This window comes from Crinia signifera, chromosome 1, assembly GCF_055691185.1.
Source record: "Crinia signifera chromosome 1, ASM5569118v1, whole genome shotgun sequence".
Lineage (NCBI taxonomy): Eukaryota > Metazoa > Chordata > Amphibia > Anura > Myobatrachidae > Crinia > Crinia signifera.
In genome coordinates, this window is record NC_139217.1 from 396,840,529 (window position 1) to 396,862,671 (window position 22,143).

At 43.9% G+C, this 22,143-nt stretch overlaps 1 protein-coding gene and 2 pseudogenes across 2 annotated transcripts in view; 1 reads left to right on the plus strand and 2 right to left on the minus strand.

Moving 5' to 3' along the window:
• Positions 1-22,143, minus strand: part of COMMD10 (COMM domain containing 10) — a 361,043-nt gene that overhangs the window by 307,171 nt on the left and 31,729 nt on the right. The window lies entirely within an intron of this gene.
• On the minus strand, positions 6,662-6,778 carry LOC146039921 (5S ribosomal RNA; annotated as a pseudogene).
• Positions 6,905-7,021, plus strand: LOC146039932 (5S ribosomal RNA; annotated as a pseudogene).

A 22,143-nucleotide genomic window follows, 5' to 3' on the forward strand; every position in this document is an offset into this window, starting at 1 on the left:
ATATAATGCAGCATTGTGCTTTACAATTGGAAATAACAGTGAAAAAACAAACTGGGAAATAACAGATTGAAATATAGGTAATAAAGAAAACAGTAAATTAGGCAAAAGATCAAATTGGCATGACATCTCAACATAACGGAGAGCATTGCGATCATCTGGCCCAGTCACATTCCAAATCAGTCCAGGCCCAGGGCACACTGAAGAGAGGAACCCCTTTACTGGGGAAGGTTCCACTTCCCCTGAAATCACCCCATTGATCAGATTGGGGTGGGGGGTAAAGCTTTGGCTGGGATGACCCAGTTAAGTGTCCCTCCTGGTTGTAGCATTATCCCCCTGCTAGTGGAGTCTGGAACGTTTTCTTAACATACGGGGGACCAAATAAGAACTGCATGTAAAAAGTCACCAGGATGTTATACTCATGTTAAACATACATCTCGCCCGATGTAATGAAGTCAGAGTTAGAAAAATTGGACACAAAACAGCTCTATAAAGTCAGACCCACAATGTTTTAAAGAGAGTTGTATTCAGCAATGTTGAAAATCAATTACAAGTACACAATTACCCCACATTTGCAACACAAAGATACAGTTGCAATTATACACAGAGTATAGGCATGCTGCATATAATTTTAATCAGCAGCAGCTGATTTTGCACCCGATTGCATCCAATTTTGAATAAGATTACAGAGGAAAATGTTCAACAATGACAAGTACAGTACATGATCTACTTTGAGAGATCAAAGTATATTTTAGATATTTAAGGGTATAAATAATTGTTTCAATATTTATTTGTTGCAAATGTGCTATGATTGTGTACACCAACATGTGACAGACTTTGCAAGCAGTGGCAAAACTCCAGGGTGGTCCAGATGTGCACCGTATCACCCCATTCACCTGCTGAAGCGGAAGCTGTTGGCAGGGGTAGAGCGGTGCTTCAGGGGCGCAGAGTCTCTGTCAGCATACAGATGGCCACCACCTATTTGGAAACAAATGCTATAGGTGTTCCTTCACCTCTAGCATTTAACAGTGGAGCGCAGGGCGCCCAGAGATAATGTCTAATGGGCATGATGGTGTGTGGTTTAATGTGTAATGGGCATTACGGTGTGCATAATACTTGCGCTGTGTGACCAATGAGCTCTACCTGGCGCAATGTGTCTAATGAACTCTAGCTTAAACAATGTGTATAAGTGGCACTACTGTTTGGTGCAATGTAAATATAGGACACTACTGTGTGGTGTAATGTTAATTGGTACCATCATGTAACCATGACCCTTTTCCTCTCACTGTCCCTGTTTTTACTGTGAGTGTGTGTGTCGGGGGAGGTGGCAACAAAACATCTGGTTATAGCACTCCTTTTTTTCAGTGTGTGTGTCTAGTGTCACGCGTGCATCCATCAAAGCACCCCTTCCCGGCTCGGCACTTGCTGGACGCCGCACCGCCCCACCATTCCCAGCCTCCGCTTGCCCCTCCGGTGGATGTCCACCATTCCCACCTCCTGCAGTAAGGCCACACACCTTTTTTGTGCGCGCAATTTAATTCTTTTAAAATGATGATATTTACAACTGGGACAACCCATTACCAGCTTTATAGTATGTTTGTAAGCCCTGCAATATGCACTTTATATGTGTGTGCAGTGCTCAAGTGCTTATGGATCTGGTCTCTCAACCATCAATGCATCACTGGACAAAATTCCTACTTCTCGAGGATCGCCTGCCTGGTGTAAACATGTTTTAGCGTAACTTTAACAAGAGGCCACTGTGAACGAGATTCCCCACCCGGAAAATACATTCCCATGACACCTCCTATTTTGCAATCACTATAGGTCACCTCCAGGTCTCCACTCTGAACCGCCCATGGATCGCAGAGGCCATCTCAGGTAATAATGTTGTACACAAATGCATATGCTATTGCATTGCTCTTTGAATGTGTACTGTATATAAAGGATTTCTTCTGGACTCAACTGCATATACACCTGAATCAGAAAAAATTGCTTAACTCAGTGATTATCAAACTTTTCTGAATCACAGCACCCTAGAGCAGTGGTTCTCAACTTCGGTCCTCAAGGATCCCCAACAGTACATGTTTTCCAGGTCATCCAGCAGGTGCACAGGTGTACTCATTCACTGAGACATTTAAAAAAATTCACAGGTGTTGATAATTACTTCACTTGCGATTCTGTGTGGAGACCTGGAAAACGTGAGCTGTTGGGGTCCTTGGGGACCGAGGTTAAGAACCACTGCCCTAGAGTACAGTCATAGCATCAACAGTTTCAAAACCAATGCCCCTTCATCAGGATGATTGACAACAAGAAAGTGCTTTATGCACTTAGCACTTTCTTGTTGTCAGTCATGATGAAGGAGCTTCGGCCTCAAAACTGTTGATGCGGACTAAGTATTTAAAAAAAAAAAAAACTTATTCAGTATTACCCGTTTTATGCACCTGAATGGTATTATTAGGTGGGCGCCTATTCCATATTGAGATATAATATGCTATATTTTTAATACATTTATTGTGATTATTGTGGTATTTGCCACAAATGCACTATAAGCGCAGGATCATCATCTATTGTTCTTTCCATTTCTATACTACTGTACCTGCCGGTAGGCAGTTAATACCCTAGGAATTACATGTTCACACTGACAGATTGTATCCTTGCAGCTGAAGTATCTGGAAAAGATTTATTATTCAGTTAATTAATATTAGTGCCCGATCTTTAAGGTGAGATTCCAGCCTCCAACACAGAGCACAGTCCATCTGCCAGAATAAGGGCTTGGGTTAGTGGCAGCATTAAATAGCTTTGCTCCCAGCCCTGAGAGCAGGAATGGCTAAGAACTATTTAGTGTGAGTGCTAAAGTGCGTCATTGATATGTCATGATTTCCACTTAATAATGAATAGTGAAGGCATTTATATCCCAATTTATCTATTTATTCATTTGTCTTTTGCAGACTTGCATTTTAATTACAGAAAGTTTAGAAAAGTTAATGTTCAACTACAAGTCCCATCATGCTGAGCCAAGGACTGGCAAGACCATGCTTATAATAGTACTGCGTACCTACTGCATTATGCAGGCATATATAAAATGTAAAGTAAATAATACAGACAAGAAAACTACAGAAAGTTATTATATATATATGATATATAACTTGCAACAAAATAAAATCAGACTTTACACAAAAACCATGAGTTCATGCTCTACTGCAATTTCTAGAAGCAGATTAAAGACATGAAATGAAGATTAGGGGCCAAATGTAATAGGGTGAGAGTTTCAGAAAGTGAGAGATTTTGGGAGAGTTTTCCCATGTTTTTTAAAGCAGCAATCAATTACACTGCAAAACCAGGTTGATTTTGCCATGTAATTGATTGCTGCTTTAAAAAACATGGGAAAACTCTCCCAAAATCTCTCACTTTCTGAAACTCTCACCCTATTACATTTGGCCCCAGGTCTTGAAGTATTAAAGCAACTGGGAAAGACAAGTATTCTTATATTTCCTTCGACTGACTACAACAGTGCATACGAGTTCACAACCGGTCTGGTCTGCAAAACACTGTTGCTAGGAGAGAAGCTGCTTGTGTGTGGTGTCTAACGGATGTATGGGTTTCCCTAGGGAGTAAATTACATTACTATGCAGAAAAAAGAAAGTCCCTCATTTCAGGATGGATTTAATGTCTCGGTGTAAATAATAGTATGTTCTAAATCATGCGGCAAGGCTTGCAGGCCGAGATGTGAACAGAGATAACGAAACTTTGTATCAGTATAAGTAGTAGTTGTAAATCTCTGGGATAAATAACAGTGACAGCAAGCTTTGCAGCACAGCCTTCCCATTCAGTTCCACAGCAATTAACAGTTCTAGGGCAGAACATGGAATAGACTTGCACAAGGCGTTGGAGGAGCTCCACAGATCAGCCCCGGTTCCTTTTAGAACTTCGTTAAAAAAGCAGTAACAATCTGGGACTTGTATTTAACAGGAATCAAAGTTGACGTCCCCTTCTTGTGATTTATGGCAAGCCATGTACTTAGCTCCCTACCTGTCCACATACACCTCTCTCCATATTGTACTTTGGGTTTTAATGAAGAAAAAAACATCTTTGTACACCTTACCAAAGTTCCACGCATCTCATCCATGTGGAAGGGTATGGATCATTAGGTCTACAAAAAGTTGGTCAACAAGCATTGGGTCAACACTAGGTGGACATGCAGAAAGGTCGACATGGGTTAGGTCGACAGGTTCATTAGGTCAACGCAATCATTAGGTCGACATGCAGAATGGTCGACCGGTTCATTAGGTCCCTTATGCGAAATTTTGGATAAGGGATACTTAACCTGTATATGCTACAAGCAGCTGTATGTTTTCTGAAATCACATGGGAGATTCAACAAGCCTTGTACAGTAAAAATGTGGAGAAGTTGCCCAAATCAACCAATCGGTTTCTAATTGAACTAGCACCGTCTTAGAAATGCCAGAAGCAGATTGGTAGCTTTGACAACAACTTCTACATTTGAATCACTCGACAGGGCTTGTTAAATCTCCCTCATAGACTTAAATGGGCAGTATTATTAAGTAACCAGTGCCATAAAATGCTGTGAAAACTACTGAAGGGCATTTGTGGTGTATTTTGTTGACATACTTGCCTATTCTACTGGAACAGCTGGGAGGGCTCCTGAAAATAGAGTACCGTCCCGGCCCCCGTGAAAGTGGACAAACCTTCCGGATCTGTCCCACGCTGCCCGAGGAAGGGGTGTGTGGATGACCAGATTAGAGCAGAAATAGTTAATAGTTGCTCTGCCCTGTAAGCTGAATAATGTAGAGCAGGTATGGCCATGATGACACAATCGAGCATCCACGCCACCACACCGCCCACCCAGGATGATGTCACGCCCCCATCTGTACCAACCTGTGCTGCCACATCCGTGTCGGCAAGTATGCTTTGTCATGTTTCCTAACAGTACAGTTATCAATTACTGCGGTCTTACAGAGGTGTCCTTACACATCTGTAGTCTTGACAATAACTGAAAGGAATGTCACAGGCAGTAAATAATGAGAATTAGATATAGTTTAAAGAAGAGAAACCAACAGAAGACCTCATAATCCGAAAAGATTTGTGTAGGGTACTTGGTTGGTGGTGCCCCCAAAATAGTTCAGCAACGTAACTGAAATAAAGTGGATGTCTAGAGAAAGACGTAGGAAGAACGCTAGGGTTTTTTGGGGGCACGCTTATGTAGTAATAGAATCAGTGAAAGAATGTGAGAAATGAGTGAAGTAAAATCGGTACTTGTTTCCTAGAACGGCCACAACGATTTAGATCGTTGTGGTCGTAAGATAAAAAATCGGATCGATCGCATCGCATGCGATTTGGTCGCATACGATGCGACCGATCCGATCGACCGATTTTTCACCCGATTTTTTTTTTTTTTCACCTGATTATTTTCAATTGCCCCCACAAATGTTACTAAGTGGGCTAGACCCCACGATAGACGTCAACCCGAAGCGTGGCGAGCGCAGCGAGCCCGCGAGGGGCGGCGGTGCGCGTCCTCCGACCTTTTCATTCCCCTACTATCCACTAGGGTGTGGAGTGAGAATAGAATAGTGTGGCGAGCGCAGCGAGCCACCGAGCCCGAAGCGTGGCGAGCGCAGCGAGCCCCGCGAGGGGACGCGTCTAACTTCACAGGTATACGCGTCCCCTCGCGGGGCTCGCTGCGCTCGCCACGCTTCGGGCTCGGTGGCTCGCTGCGCTCGCCACACTATTATATTCTCACTCCACGCCCTAGTGGATAGTAGGGGAATGAAAAGGTCGGAGGACGCGCACCGCCGCCCCTCGCGGGCTCGCTGCGCTCGCCACGCTTCGGGTTGACGTCTATCGTGGGGTCATGGCGGGCACATAAAAAATGTGAAATTGGTCATATTGGCCCATTTCACCTTTTTTAACATTTTTCCCTATGTGAGATGGACTTAATCAAGTCCATCTCATCTTGTGCCATTATAATGGCACAAGACCGACAAGATCCTCCCGATTTCAATGTTAAAAGATTTTTTAACATTGAAGTCTATGGAAAAATCGGGTCAATCGGTCGGTCGCATCGCGGCCGATTTTAATTGGTCGCGACCGACCGATTGACCCGATTTCTGTCAATCAAAGGGAAAAAATTGTAAAAAATCGGCCACATCGTGAGGATCGTGTCCCTTAATTAAGAGCCACGATCACTCACGATTGTGGCCGTTCTAGGAAACAAGTACCGTAAAATCTAACCTTTATTTTTTAATATTTAAAATTCATACATAAATATACACGTCACAGAAAAAGAGGCATCAATTAGAATATATATATAAAGAATAACAATATTCTAGGTTAATTGTTGCACAACATCATTCAGATAGGCGAAAATGTTTACAGGGCGTTTCCCAGTCTCAAATGATTTCTTGATCAAGAAAAAAATAATAAAATAAATAACCTGGATAATCAATGGACCAGTACAAATATTGTAAATAATTCTTGATCAGGACCCTAGAGTTTATACTGTACTACAGAGTACTACACAGGTTACTAACAGGAAATGCCTTCAATACGGTGTCAGTCACAGAGTTGGTGGTTATAGAGATATAACAAGAGTTTTTAGAGTAGAGGAATGCTCTTTGTATGCATTTGCTGCTTCTGCTGTCTGGATGCGAATACAGCACTGGATATTCCCTGGTGGTCTCCCAAGAGGTACTGATCCAGCCAGTCACTGCTTAGCTGCTGAGTTCGGATGGGATCAGGCGGCACAGCGATGTATGGCAGTATATATCAACAGATGAGAGAGCCTCAGAATGTTACTGGGAGCCAGTTGTCACTGTTTCAGAACCTCAGAGCCTGACAGAAAAGTGACAACTGGCTCCCAGTAACATTCTGAGGCTCTCTCATCTGCTGATATATACTGCCATACATCGCTGTGCCGCCTGATCCCATCCGAACTCAGCAGCTAAGCAGTGACTGGCTGGATCAGTACCTCTTGGGAGACCACCAGGGAATATCCAGTGCTGTATTCGCATCCAGACAGCAGAAGCATCAAATGCATACAAAGAGCATTCCTCTACTCTAAAAACTCTTGTTATATCTCTATAACCACCAACTCTGTGACTGACACCGTATTGAAGGCATTTCCTGTAATACCCCTTTTAGACCAAAACGCCAGGTCGCACCCGGCTTTTTGGACCCTGGTTGAAGCCGGGTGCGACCCGGCGTTTAGGGGCATTTACCCCGGACGGGCTTAAACGCCCGCACCCCCCTCCCGGCGCTTGAAGATGACGCTGCCGTACCCGGAATGCTGCTGGGGGCAGCCCAGCACTAAGGTAAGCTGCTAGGCTGCCCCCAGTCCCCGCGCGCACCCCCCCGCCATTGGACAGGAGGTGAATGGATGCCGCACACAGGCATCCGTTCACCTCCCTCCCCCGCCGCCACTGCTGTCTGCAGAGTATAGCAGACAGCAGCGCCGGCTGTCAGTGTCAGTCTGACAATCCGTCCAACCTGCGGACGCTGCGGTCCACAGGTTGGACGTTCCCCATTCATGTAAATGGGAGCCGGGTCATCCGACCCGGCGTTCCCATTTACACCGCCCTCTACCCAGGTCCTAGCCGTGTTCTACCCAGGTCAGGACCTGGGTAGAAGTCCCGTGTAAAGGGACACGGCGTTAGGGATTTACACCGCCGAAGATCCGGGTCTGACCCGCCGCTGACCCGGATTTTTCGGCGGTGTAAAAGGGGTATTAGTAACCTGTGTAGCACTCTGTAGTACAGTATAAACTCTAGGGTCCTGATCAAGAATTATTTACAATATTTGTACTGGTCCATTGATTATCCAGGTTATTTATTTTATTATTTTTTTCTTGATCAAGAAATCATTTGGGACTGGGAAACTCCCTGTAAACATTTTCGCCTATCTGAATGACGTTGTGCAACAATTAACCTAGAATATTGTTATTCTTTATATATATATTCTAATGCCTCTTTTTCTGTGACGTGTATATTTATGTATGAATTTTAAATATTAAAAAATAAAGGTTAGATTTTACTTCACTCATTTCTCACATTCTTTCACTGATTCTATTACTACATAAGCGTGCCCCAAAAAAACCCTAGCGAAAAAAACCCTAGCGTTCTTCCTACGTCTTTCTCTAGACATCCACTTTACATCTGTCGTCTTGTCAAACCCCGGGCTGCAGGATTGTATGCGATATATCGCATGCGATACCATCCATGCCTGCCCATGCCTCCAACAGATTGCTTCTGCAGTTGGTGCAACTCGCAGGCTCGGGACAGTGTATCGCATCAGACATGCTGTCAATCATATGTAATTTGGACGCTTTTCATGTGATTAATCGCCACAATCAAATATAAAAATATAGACAAATTGCAGTTGAAATGCCCTAATAGAGTATGGGGAACTTTAAGCTAGCCATACATCACACCAACCAGCTTCCGATCCAGATTGTGTCACATTTTCCCCAGCAGATTCCAGGACAATGGGGGAAATTTACTAAGATAGGAGTTCTATTTCACATGGAATGTTGCTAAGGGCAACCGATCAGATCTATTATCTTCTAGAAGGTGCTAAATAAATAAGTAGATTCTGATTGGCTGTCTATAGCAACATCCCATGTGAAATAGAACTACCATCTTAGTAAATTTCCCCCAATATATCTTATGTGTGTAATTTTACATAAGATCTATTGTAAGATCTGCAACTCCCAGCATACTGGTCATTAGCAACATCTTCAGATCTTATGTGCAGCACATAAGATCACATGAACGAACTCAAGACCTGCGGGTGCACAAAAATATGCATCACATGACCCATCAAAATCGTGCGTTCAGGCATGAAATAGTTCTGATATATGCGCAGCTTTAGACCTGCTATTGTGTGCAAACATCTTTGCTTGCTACACATGCATCCTTAGGCTCCCAACATCAAAAAAGGGGAAGGGCCAGATGACTAATTCAAAGTTTAACAGTTGTAAGATATGTGTGACTCCACTTTATGGCACTGTAAGTTTAGGTATTGGAGCCCTTACTATCACATAATGTATGCACAACACACAAACAGGATGGGAAAAAACTTAAGCAGTAAATAATAATTAATCAGGTAGGAATTTTACATGATATTTATCAGAACATAAATTATACAAGACCAACGCAAAACCTTATGCTCATTTATCTGCATCTTCTCTGGCCTTTCAATGTTATCTCAACCTTCCCTGTCATCCACTGCAGTAATGATTTATATGGAAGTACCATTAAACTCTAAAAATACACCAAATATGTTTACTTTAAACCCACATGCATCTAAAAATACTTCTGCTGTAGAATGTGTACATTTAACTTTATTTACAGTTTTAACTTTCAAAGAAGCATAAAAACAAATATAAAAAACACAACCCACTATAGAAAATTACAATATATTTTACATTGTTATTTCAACCAATGTAAATAAAGAAATTATACACAAAGGTCCATACGCACTGGGCGATTATGCCCTGCGTATATGGACAGCGATGATCTATATCATCGCTGGGGGGGGGAGCCGGCTTTGCATAGCACAGCGCTATGCAAAGCCGTCCTCCCCCCGCTCATCTGCTGGTATTACCAGCAGATGAGCGGTTTTCGCTGAGCCATACACATTGGGCAGCTTTGAGCTGAAAGCCGCCCAAACTTGCTGTTTTGAGTGGCTTTCAGCTCAAAGTTCCCCAGTGTGTATGGGCCTTTAAAGATCCTCAACACAATATACTGCAGCTCTCAAAAATTCCGTAAAATAATAAATAATGCAATGTTTAAATTATAAGATAAAGCCTAATCGCTTAACCGATTATTGCAAACCATGCACACAGAACAAATATATGGAATTAAAAAACTAAATGAAAATCCAAGCCACCAACGAACCTTACTAAATTATAACACAACATTACCTTATGCATCCATTTCATAAATATTTATACCGATACGGTGTGAAAAACATTTTTAATGCCAACACAAGAAATGTATTATGTATTGTTGACAAACAGTCACAATTAAGGTTGTTCCCTTTCATTCTAAAACGTATTAAACCTGGCTTCCTGTGACCTCTGAGGTAAATGTCCCCACATTCAAACAAATTCTATAAACATGTCACTGCCATTCAGTGACCTGCAAAGATTAGTCGTTGTGGAACAAAAACATAATTATCCTCAGTGTCCGGCTTTGATAAATGAGGTACTTTAGCTCCCTACACAAGCAAATAGGTTAATTATGTTACTGTTCATGATCATTGTTTGGGGCAAACGGATCAAGGATAATGACTATGTCTAATAGGGCGATAGCACAGCGTGCAACAAAAGTACATTTGAATAGCTAATAAAAGCAAATACTTTTTTTTTTTTTTTTTTGTAATAGGACTTGACTTTGGAATACATTAAGAAATAGCAAGTAACTTTGCCCCTTGGAAAAATGGTATAAAGGGATGATAGTGCCCGGGTTGACAAGAAATGATCGACGGAGACAAAAAGTGGGCATGGAAATAGTTGACATATGAAAATGTTGACATGAGTTTTCATGTCGACATTTGTCGACCTATTGACCAGATACTGGAAAAACCATGTTGCCAAGTGGGGCAAATTAAAAATGTGCAGAAACATAAAGGCCCATACACACTGGGCGACTTTGAGCTGAAAGACGCTCAAATCAGCAAGTTTGAGCGGCTTTCAGCTGAAAGGCGCCCAGTGTATATGGCCCGGCAATGAGCAGTAAGCGCTGCTGCGCGCTCCCGCATCATCGCCGGGAAAGCCACTCATCTGCTGGTAATACCTGCAGATGACTGGCTTTGAGGACGCTTTGCATAAAGCCGCGCTATGCAAAGCCGTCCTCCCCCCGCTGATGCCACCGGGCAGGGGGAATGCTGCTCAGTGTGTATGCACTGAGCGGTTTTCCCCGTAGCGATGATTGGCATCATCAGTGTCCATACACGCTGGGCATAGTCGCCCAGTGTGTATGGACCTTTAGCCTACACAGGGCAATTTCATGTCATTTTCTAAGTGATCTAACTAGACCGCTTAGAAAATGCCCCAACATTGCTCAGTGTGTAAGGGCCATAGTAATAGTGATGTGCGGCCCCGCGCGTTGCAACTGCCCCGGCAATTAATATGCAGCATGCAGGATAAGTTATTTCCAGTTTCTTATATAGCGCAGCAGATTCCGTTGCGCTTTACAACAGTAGACAGTAATAAAACAAACTGGGTAACAACAGACAGACTTGGAGGTAGGAGGGCCCTGCTGCAAGCTTACAATCTATAGGGATATAGGGGGGAAACACAAGGACAGGCACCAGTAATAGCATAGCAGTCCCACCAAGTTACAAGTCCAGAAGGGAAGCTATATAATACATAAGTGCCTCAGAGGGTTATGCATGTAGAACTTAAATATGATAGGCTTGCCTGAAGAGGTGAGTTTTCAGGGAACGCTTGAAAGTTTGGAGGCTAGTGGAGAGTCTTATTGTGCATGGAAGGGCATTCCATAGGATGGGAGCAGCCCGATGAAAGTCCTGTAACAGTGAATGGGAGCTAGTGACCCGTACAGAAGAGAGACGCAAATCTTGTGCAAAGTGGAGTGGTCGAGACGGGAGATATTTTGTGATAAGTAGAGAGATATATGCTGGTGAAGTATGGTTAATGGCTTTATATGCGAGAAGTGTTTTATATTGAATACGGTAAGATACAGGCAACCAATGGAGGGACTGGCAGAGCGGATCAGCAGACGATGAGCGTCTTGCAAGGAAGATCAGCCAAGCAGCAGCATTTAAAATGGATTGTAGTGGTGAGAGTCTGTTCTTGGGAAGACCAGTTAGGAGACTATTGCAATAATCAATGCGGGATATAATGAGTGCATGGATAAGAGATTTAGTAGTGCCTTGTGTGAGATACGGTCGTATTCTGGATATGTTTTTTAGATGCATGTAACATGATTTGGAGACAGATTGAATGTGGGGAAGAAATGACAAGTCAGAGTCGAGGATGACCCATAAGCAACGAGCTTGTGGGGTAGGGTAGATTGTCGAGTTGTCAACAGTGATGGAGATATCGGGATGGTAACTTTTCTTAGTTGGCGGGAATATAAGTAATTCTGTTTTGGAAATATTGAGTTTGAGGATAAGTCTAGTTAATCACCAGTCAGGGACGGTGTTCTCACTCGAGAAAATGGGCACCGACAGATCGCTCAGCACACAGCACTGACACATTGCTGTGCAGCGCTGTGTGCTGAGTGGTTTCAGCAATCGACATTGCTCAGCAGTGTATAGTCCCCTTTATATTTGAGAGATAAATATTCAAAACATAGATCTAAATAAAGCAGTCCAGCATTTTTAAGCTACATGCGAAAGCAACATTACTCATCTGCATAAAAGTCGATAGAGCATCTACATCTCATCAGCCAGATACAAAACAAGCACACACAAAGCATTCAGGGAAACTACAGAAACTGTAGAACCTTTTCTTTTAGCAACTAATGTACTTCCAGTCATCTAGAGAACCACAGGATACACTCCCCCCCCCCCCCCCACCCACTCATACTCTGACAATTCTTGTTAAAATGCGCATAAGGCCTTATATACCTGAGATTTACTACAAGTCTATAAATATGAGAAAGCTGGCAATGCTGCAAGTATCACCGTTCCAATCACCAGCTTAAGGCTAAGTGATTAGCTGGAAATGTCACATGAAGGAGAACTGGGCACTGACGCCCTGCACCGAGTTAATACAAGAGATACATCAAAAGACAGATACAAATGATAATGTACAGCAATATCTTAAGAAATGCACTTTGCCAGAGTGAAAATACACATCCCACAACATGATTCACATCTAGCATCCAGTCCTCTGAAATGTCTGTGTATACAATATTAATACATTGATAACATTGAGATTAGCATTTTGAAAAATATACCACTGTTATGTGTAAAGGACAAACTAGTCTTGTTTCTGTCCTCTTGTATGTCATTTAATAAGATAGTAGAGCGCACGGTCACATGCAACCACAGCGTTACTGTATGTCGGTCTAAACCACCTGACCGGGCAGCATATTGCTCAGTGTGTATCTCATGAATATCTATTCTAAACCATCACACATCAACCCCTCCAACCACCAACTCTTCCCATGATCTTACATTCTACGCCAGAGGCCATAATTAATATGAAATAGAAATACCTTCTTTGAGCAGCAACTTGCTGGATTTTCTCTCCATCCTCTTGCACTTTGTTTGAGGTCACTATGGCTGATGGCATACCAACTCAGCCCTATCCCTCACAAACACTCTGGTGCCCATGCCAGCAGAACTATTAAATCAAGTCATTGCTTCCAGGGTTGTCACTACACACTGTACATATACATTTGAAAAAAACAAATAAAATAAAAAGAGCTGTTTTGTGTCAGACTTTGTAACTCGGCTCCCATTGCATCAGTTTTAAGTTTAGCATGGCCAAAACACCTGGATTCGACTTTACTATCCACATCCAACTTTTCATAAAATTGGATATGATTATATTGCCCACCTTTTTTTCAAATGTCTTTGCGTAAATATTGGACATTTCCCAAACTCAAATCAAAATTGGCTGTCATTACCTCACTAACTGCTGCTTCTCAGTGTCAGCCTCTGGCTCCACCTCATCCCCTTCCATCCTCCCTGTCAGGGTTTTCTCCTAGGCCCACTTCTCTTCACCATGTACACCTCTTCCCTGGGTGCACTCATAAGCTCCTTTGACATTCAATACTATCTCTATGCCGACAGCACGCAACTAAACATCTCCTCCGTATTGCTCTCCCACTTTGTCTCTCGGTATCTAGCTGCCTCTTTGTCATCTGCTCCTGGATGTCTGAGCGCTCTATGAAGCTCATCATGGACAAAACCAAACTCACTATATTTCTTCCATCCAGAGTCTTGGATGCCTTCTCCCACCAATATCTCCATTACTGTTGACAACCCGATCATCTCCACTGTTCCCCAACTCCACTGCTTGGGTGTCCATCTCGACTTCTCCCTTCTTCTTTGCCCCTGATGTCCAATCTCAGTCTCATCTCTGTTTCAGCTATGTAAGTTTTTACCCATGCAGTCCCCCTTCACTGGAATGAGTCCCCTTCCTTAATTAGAATCTCTTCGACCTTGAAAAGCTTCAAAGATGTTCTGAAAACCCACCTGTTCATCAAATACAGTAGTACCCTTCCATATAACCTAGTACTGAGGCCGCTTTGCTTACCTGCCATCTCATGTCTTGGCCACAACTGCCATGCTAACTTCCAGCCTTCAGGCCTCCTTGCCTGCATATCATGTCACCTGTATACCTCCTTCTAGATTGTAAGTACCTTAAATCAGGGCCCTCTTCCTTCCTGTTCTCACATCCCTCTTCTCTTGCACTTCAATTACACTCTCTCCTACTCAGTGATAGCCTATAACAGCAGCTCTTTTTACTCATAATTGTTCATCTTTTCCAACAACAACGCATCCCGAGTAGTATGCGGACAATTCCTTTGCTTCCTTAAATCTCAGCTGTATTGTGTACTGAGAATTGTGGTGCTGATTGTTACCTGTGCTCTGCTGTAGTTTCTCAGTTACTGTAAGGTTTAGGTCTGTGCACCCTATAGTGTTCTAATGTGTGCTATATGTACAAAATTGTAGTAATAATAATAATAATAAAAATGACATCCCCGCCATACTGAGCATGTGCAGATCCCAGTCTGTGACAATGGTTGCAGTACCCCCTAAGCCCCACTTGGAGACACTGAATACCCTGTTTTCGGTGGGTGCTGAGGAAAGTAGTTGCATTTTTGGCTGCCGCTTCACTGATTCCTGCTGCATAAAAACATTGGTCATCTAAATAGCCCTCAGCTTTCTCCAGATGTCCAAAGTTCATTCAGATGATCCGATGCTGCAGCGAATCACAGAATCTGGCTGGAGACGTCTATTTATACCAGTGGTTCTCAACCTCGATCCTCATGAAACCCCAACAGTTCACGTTTTCCAGGTCACTCCTGCAGGTGCACTCATTATTCACTGACACATTTTAAAAGATCCACAGGTGGGGCTAATTACTTCATTTGTGATTCTGTGTGGAGACCTGAGAAACGTGAACTGTTGGGGGGGTCTTGAGGACCGAGTTTGAGAGCCACTGATTTATACAATGCGCCTCCTGCTGCATTTGCTTATTTTAAACACAGCTGATGTGTATAAAGATGAGTCAGGCCCTTAGTTACACTACCATTTAGTAAATGCACCTAAACCACCAATGACAATTCATTATTAAGAACCTAAAATGACAGCAGAAAAGAACCTACATTTCCAACTATTGTGCATTTCTTGTATTTATTTTACTTTTTATTGTATTTTTGCCATTTAAAGGGTTTGATATGTTTTTACTTAAATTTTCCTTAATATAATATTAGGGATAAAAATATACATTTGGGATACAAAAGATTTAAAAGGAAAATGCTGATTTGAAACTTAAAAACACAATAGCACCTACTGATACAGAACAGCAGAGTGACATCTGTAATATATTGATGCTTATTGCCCTGTAGGTCTCCTAGAGAGCAGATAACATCTTTATCACAACCACATAAAATATGACTGGAACTGCTATGTCCCCTTATAAAAATGTACATAAAGCAATTTCCTGAGAAGTCCTAACGCACATCGGGCCATGCTTTTCTTGACACGCTCCACAACGGTTAATGATTTTGATCCTTTAAGTTTATAGCTAAATAGGAAAGTGCTGGGTAGCTATTTGCTGCTGTGGAAGGTTATTGGTTTGTCCATTTAATGTGGCAATTACAGTGACGTATTCTCTACACTGCTAATTTTGATTTATGAGTCAGCTGCCTGACAGGAGCCTGATTCTTAACAGCTGAAGTAATGGAGATTACATCTTCAAGTGCTCGGCAGAAAGCAGTCCACATTGGATGTGTCTGTAAATGAAGGAACACAAATCTTCTGTGTCTCATCCTAGATACCTCAATGACATCTGTCATAGGGAGAAAATAAATAAAATGTTCTCTCTTGTTTTCTAAAATAACAGAGGAAATGAAATGTAGAAATGAGAGCTATTACAGTTATATTATGTACCCAAGGGTCAATATACGGATTATAAATGTATACTTTTTCTAATTCTTCAATCATTTTGTTTTCCTTTCATTACATTTGATATTAGTTTAAGTATATTCTGGATTTTACCTTTGTGCATGTCTATCTGTCTACTAATTCTAGTTTAATGTACTCAGTCTGTGGTGCTCTTTAGGAGCAAACACATAGTAGAAGATACAGGGTACTTGTCGGAAAAAGGGGTGTGACACTGCGGAAAGAGGGATGGCCTTGAGGGATTCCCCATAGATGCCACTGCAGTAGCATGGCTTAGCAGGAAGCCCCCAATCACCTCACTACAGGTGGTGCATCCAGTATCCCCAGCGATGATGGGCTGCCCCCAAGACTAATGCAATACCGGCAGGGCCGGCGACAGGGGGTCAAGTGGGACATGTGTGACGGGCCACGGTGATCTGAAGGGCCCCAGAGCCCAGCCAGGGTCCGTCTGTGTTTTACCCCCGTTGCCGTGGCGCAGTCTGGTGTCTGTGCTGGCTCAACTGCCAGCTTGGCTTTGTCCGGACTCCGGCCAACTCACTGTGACTTGTGCGCGCCGCTGCCCCCGGGTCTCTCCTGTCGCACAGCTGATTGTCACTCACAGTGTGCTGTCCAGGTCGCAGCCGCTCAGCGTTCGGAGGCTGAGCCTGAGTCGGCTGTCTCCTGGCTGCACTGCGCACCGCACACCTAATCTGTGTTGCGCACTGTGGCTGCCTTCAGAGTCCTGCCCTGCTGCTGCCTGCTGTGGATTGGTCCTGCGGAGATTCTATTCTTCTACTACACAGTTGGATAAGACTGAAGTGTAAAATGCCCCCCGCCTGGATCCTTAATATCAGTGTACAGGGCCCCAAGATTTCTGTTGCTGGCCCTGAATACCGGCTCCTTCACTGTGACAGTAGCTGGTTGCTGCAGGATAATATAACACTGCAGCATGCGGCTCCTGTTGCTGTGGAGAAGCTAGATTTTGGCGTCATCCCTGGGAGGGCGACACCTTTGTGCAGTCCGCACCCCTACTGTGATACCTGTGGGTACACAACACCCTACTGACATTGGCAGTTTTCTGTGATGTCAACTTCTGTCATCATCACTACCGTAACTGCACAATTTAAATTCCTTTACACCCATTTTATTGGTGCTAGTTATTGTGTTTTACTGCTAGTACATTTCAGTTTGCCTATGTTCTTTTCAGAGTAACACCATGCACCACCATGTTTTCAGTAAGTTCTGTTAATAGTAAGGAGTCAGCACACAACCAACAGTAATCTGGTGCATGGACAGTTTTAATTACCCGCAGTTAACCGTAGTGGTTTTCTTGGCACCTGCTTTGATATGATTACGTATGTCACTGTGATGATCAACAGTGTTTAGGCAAGTCTTGAAAGGTAGTAAACTTATGCTGCCCATACACTTGTGAGAAATTGAATACAATCCTTCGATTTCGACCTCATCTGTCCGAGATATCGAATGATTGTATGCACACAATGTGTACCATTCGATGCGATGCGCAGGGGTCGCCGTTCAAATGTCGCATCTCAGTCTTATGTGCTGCACGGAATATTTCTCGAATTGGCGGTCGAATGCTGTTTTGTGCGCATGCGATTTTTCTAAACTGCGTCATGCGATTCTTGAAGAGTTCTGGTCACTTCATGGCCACTCCTCTTCCACCCACAGTGCACATGACTGGAGAGGAGACTGGATGCATGCTGCTGGGCTCCCAGGCTGCAAGGCAAATGGTAGGCAGGCTACACCACTGGCCACCAATGTTTTTAATGCTTTGTAAACAACATCACTGCACACCATTTATACTGTGACCCATAGCACAAAATGCTGCACCCATGTGCACACCATTATACTGCCCCACTTGCCACCATTATGCAGCAGCAGGCCCATGTGCACACTGTTTTATACTGCCCCACTGCCCACCATTATGCTGCAGCAGGCCCATGTGCACACTGTTTTATACTGCCCCACTGCCCACCATTATGCTGCAGCAGGCCCATGTGCACACTGTTTTATACTGCCCCACTGCCCACCATTATGCTGCAGCAGGCCCATGTGCACACTGTTTTATACTGCCCCACTGCCCACCATTATGCTGCAGCAGGCCCATGTGCACACTGTTTTATACTGCCCCACTGCCCACCATTATGCTGCAGCAGGCCCATGTGCACACTGTTTTATACTGCCCCACTGCCCACCATTATGCTGCAGCAGGCCCATGTGCACACTGTTTTATACTGCCCCACTGCCCACCATTATGCTGCAGCAGGCCCATGTGCACACTGTTTTATACTGCCCCACTGCCCACCATTATGCTGCAGCAGGCCCATGTGCACACTGTTTTATACTGCCCCACTGCCCACCATTATGCTGCAGCAGGCCCATGTGCACACTGTTTTATACTGCCCCACTGCCCACCATTATGCTGCAGCAGGCCCATGTGCACACTGTTTTATACTGCCCCACTGCCCACCATTATGCTGCAGCAGGCCCATGTGCACACTGTTTTATACTGCCCCACTGCCCACCATTATGCTGCAGCAGGCCCATGTGCACACTGTTTTATACTGCCCCACTGCCCACCATTATGCTGCAGCAGGCCCATGTGCACACTGTTTTATACTGCCCACCATTATGCTGCACCAGGCCCATGTGCGTGCTGTTTTATACTGCCCCACTGCCCACCATTATGCTGCATCAGGCCCATGTGCACACTGTTTTATACTGCCCACCATTATGCTGCACCAGGCCCATGTGCGTGCTGTTTTATACTGCCCCACTGCCCTTGTGCACACCATTTGTTGCTGCACCCCACACGTCAATGTATTATCATAAACACCTCACCAAATTTTAACTTAAAAAAAACACTTTATTTTACAACTCCAACTATAATACAAACTTTAAATATCAACAGTATAATAAATGCAGAGAAAATGGTAATTGGATCACCCTCGGGCGCAGCTGCTCGTGGGTCTCAAACACTTATTGAGGAGTCACCACTCCTCCAAACATAGATACACAACACAAATTTATAAGTGGAAACCCTCTAGCGCTTAAACATGGACAATAGTACTATTGTCCATGTTTAAGCGCTAGAGGGTTTCCACTTATAAATTTGTGTTGAGTATAATAAATGCAACTATAATACAAAAACTTTATTTATCAACAATATTTACAGCTGTTTTTTTTTTTTTAATTCTGCAGATGTCGCATGAAACGCGGGACTTCTTGTTTGGGTTTATCACCCTTTACCGCGAGGGGGAGGGTTTGTGGCTGATGTCATCCCCTGACTACAGCAAAAAACAGAAGCAGAAGGCTGCCTACAACCGCCTGTGGAGTACTCGAAGCCTACATACTTTGTTGCCTCGTGACATGGGTGCACAAAAAAATAGCAAACATTCGCACAGTGTTTGTGAAAGAAAAGAGGAAGATAGAGGAGTCCAAGAGGTCGGGGCGGGTGCAGATGAGGTGTACGTTCCACAGCTGTGGTACTACAAGGAGCTCAACTTCCTTTTGGAGTAGCGGTCACCAAGGGAGTCACTCGTAGTGATGGCAGAGTCCGAGGAGGGAAGTCAGGATGCGGAGGAAGAGAGTGGGGTGTATGTTGATATTGTTATTGTTTGCATTATCTGATTGATTCCTCCTGCCATGCCACAGCTCCCTCCCCATTAAAAAAAGCATTGTGGCTTTCACTCACTTGTTTTGCCCTAGCAGAGCCGTGTAAGGATACTGAAGGAGCTGACACAGATGAAATCTGCACTTGCTCCACTGGCACTGGTCTTCGGGTCCTGCTGGGAGCAAATTCATTCTGATGGTAGCCTTGCGACGGAGCATGTTGTGCTGTTACTGCATAGTTTAATTTGTCCAGCCGCATGTTGATGGGTCAGTGGAAGATCCTGAACCGGTTGCTGAGAATGCCAAATGCTTTCTTCACAACCCTGCGTGCCCTAGAAAGCCGGTAATTAAATATGCGCCTCTCATGGTTCAGGGGTAGGGCTTCATTATGTGTTCGTGCAGTGCGAAGGCCTCATCTGCCATGAACACAAATCCAAGGCCATACTTTGTTTGCTCAGGAGGCAGCAGGTGAATGGAGTTGGTGGTCAGCCGATCGTAGAAGCGGGTATTCCTTAGGGACCAGCCATCTGAGCATCGTCCATTTTTCCCCACTTCCAGGAAAATAAATTCATAGTTGGCGTTGACCACCGCCATGAGAACAATGCTGACGTAGCCCTTGTAATTAAAGTAGTCAGAGCAGCTGTTGGTGGGTTTGGTGATGCGCACATGCTTCCCATCTATGGCACCACCGTAGTTTGGGAAATTCCAGCGCCTGTCAAATTCCTCTGCGATGGCTTGCCATTCTTCCACGGTTGTAGGGAACTGTAAAACAAAGAAAAACATGTTTTAAATGACATTTTTGTTTTTTCCACCACAGTCACAAGAACTGGGCACGCCCCCTTCATGACGTCGGTGGCCCGGGCACACCCCTTTCATGACGTCGGCGGCCCGGGTACGCCTCCAGCTGTGACGTCGGCGTGCCCGGTCCGCCCCCCCAGCGCCCTGCCCGGTGTCACTCCTAGAGTGAACACTATGTAACATGTGTTTTTTTAGGAAAAACATACAAAGTTTTAGGTCTGTAGCAGATATTTTCCAGAAGGTGTGCATTCTGCAGCTCTGGCATTTGAGTGACATCACTTTCAGGTGGACACATGCAGCTTGGGGAAGGTAGATAGTAGCGGGGAACCATCTTCCTGATCCAAGATGCATGTGTGCAATGCACCCCTGAAAGCGAAAATCACTCAACGCCAGTGCCGCAGGCTGCACCACATCTAGTATTCATAATTGATGTTGCACTTTATGTAGATTGTGATAGTTTTATGCTACTAAATGACATGTAACCTTTTGAAGATATAAAGTGCTGTCGTGTTTTCACATGTTTAGGCTTCTGAGCCATGTTGGGCACATATTTTAAAAACTGATGTTTTAAAGCTAAAAACTTTCACATTCAGTTTTACAATAAAACTTTTTCTAAAATGTGTGCTGTGATTTTCTTACCTTACAATACTTGTACTGTAGAACCTTGATAATGGCCTTGCAGGTTTCAGTAATGATGTGTCCCAAAGCCTGCGCAGAGATGCGTGTCCCACACTTGGAGGTCCTCAAAGGACTGCCCAGTAACCAGGAACTGCAGGGTAGCCACGAGCCTCTCCTGAAGCGAGATATGAACCCTCCATCTGGTCTCCCACTTCTCAATATAGGGGGTCACCAGAACCAACAATTCCTGGAAGGTGTCGTCATCCATCCACAGAACTTTTCTGAAATAATCCGGATTATTTTCACGGATTTGATCCAGGAGGGCCATGTAGGAGCACTCAGGCCTTTGCAGTAACCAGGCCCTCATCCAGCATGATCTCTCTCTCTCTCCTCCTTTGCTGGGGCATCTCCCTGTCTCCCCTCATCTTCAGCACAGCGTAGCTCATCAGAGCTCGAAATCTAGCAGGAACCATTTCTGGACAGAGCAGGATTGAAGTTGTTTGTAATGCCAAGCAGAACAGAGCAGTGCATGGTAGTTAGCAATGTGGAACGAGCAGCAGGTATAAACCAAACTTCTCTAGTCACAAAGCAAACAGGAGTGCATGGAGTTAAAATGGCTGCCTGTTTATATATCCCCCCAGATAGGCCAGCCCTCTATTCAAATTTTTCACGATCTGTTCAAGAATCTGGTGTGTTTTTTAATGCATTCAATGCGAGCGCATTCGATATTGCGATCCCACCAAAAAAATGTAATGACCAGAGCAATCGATAAATCGCATGATCAAATGCAAAATCGAATGCACAAAAAAATGCATTTTTCATGTCATTTATCGAACGGTGAGCTTCAAGGGAAATCGAATCCGAGATGGCATCGAATGCAATCACACATGTGTATGGGCAGCATTAGTCTTGATGTTATTTATCCTTTATATAGTGAGGATTCATTGATGTTTATGTGTTTTGACTAAGATCAATGCACCAAATTTAAAAAGCAGAT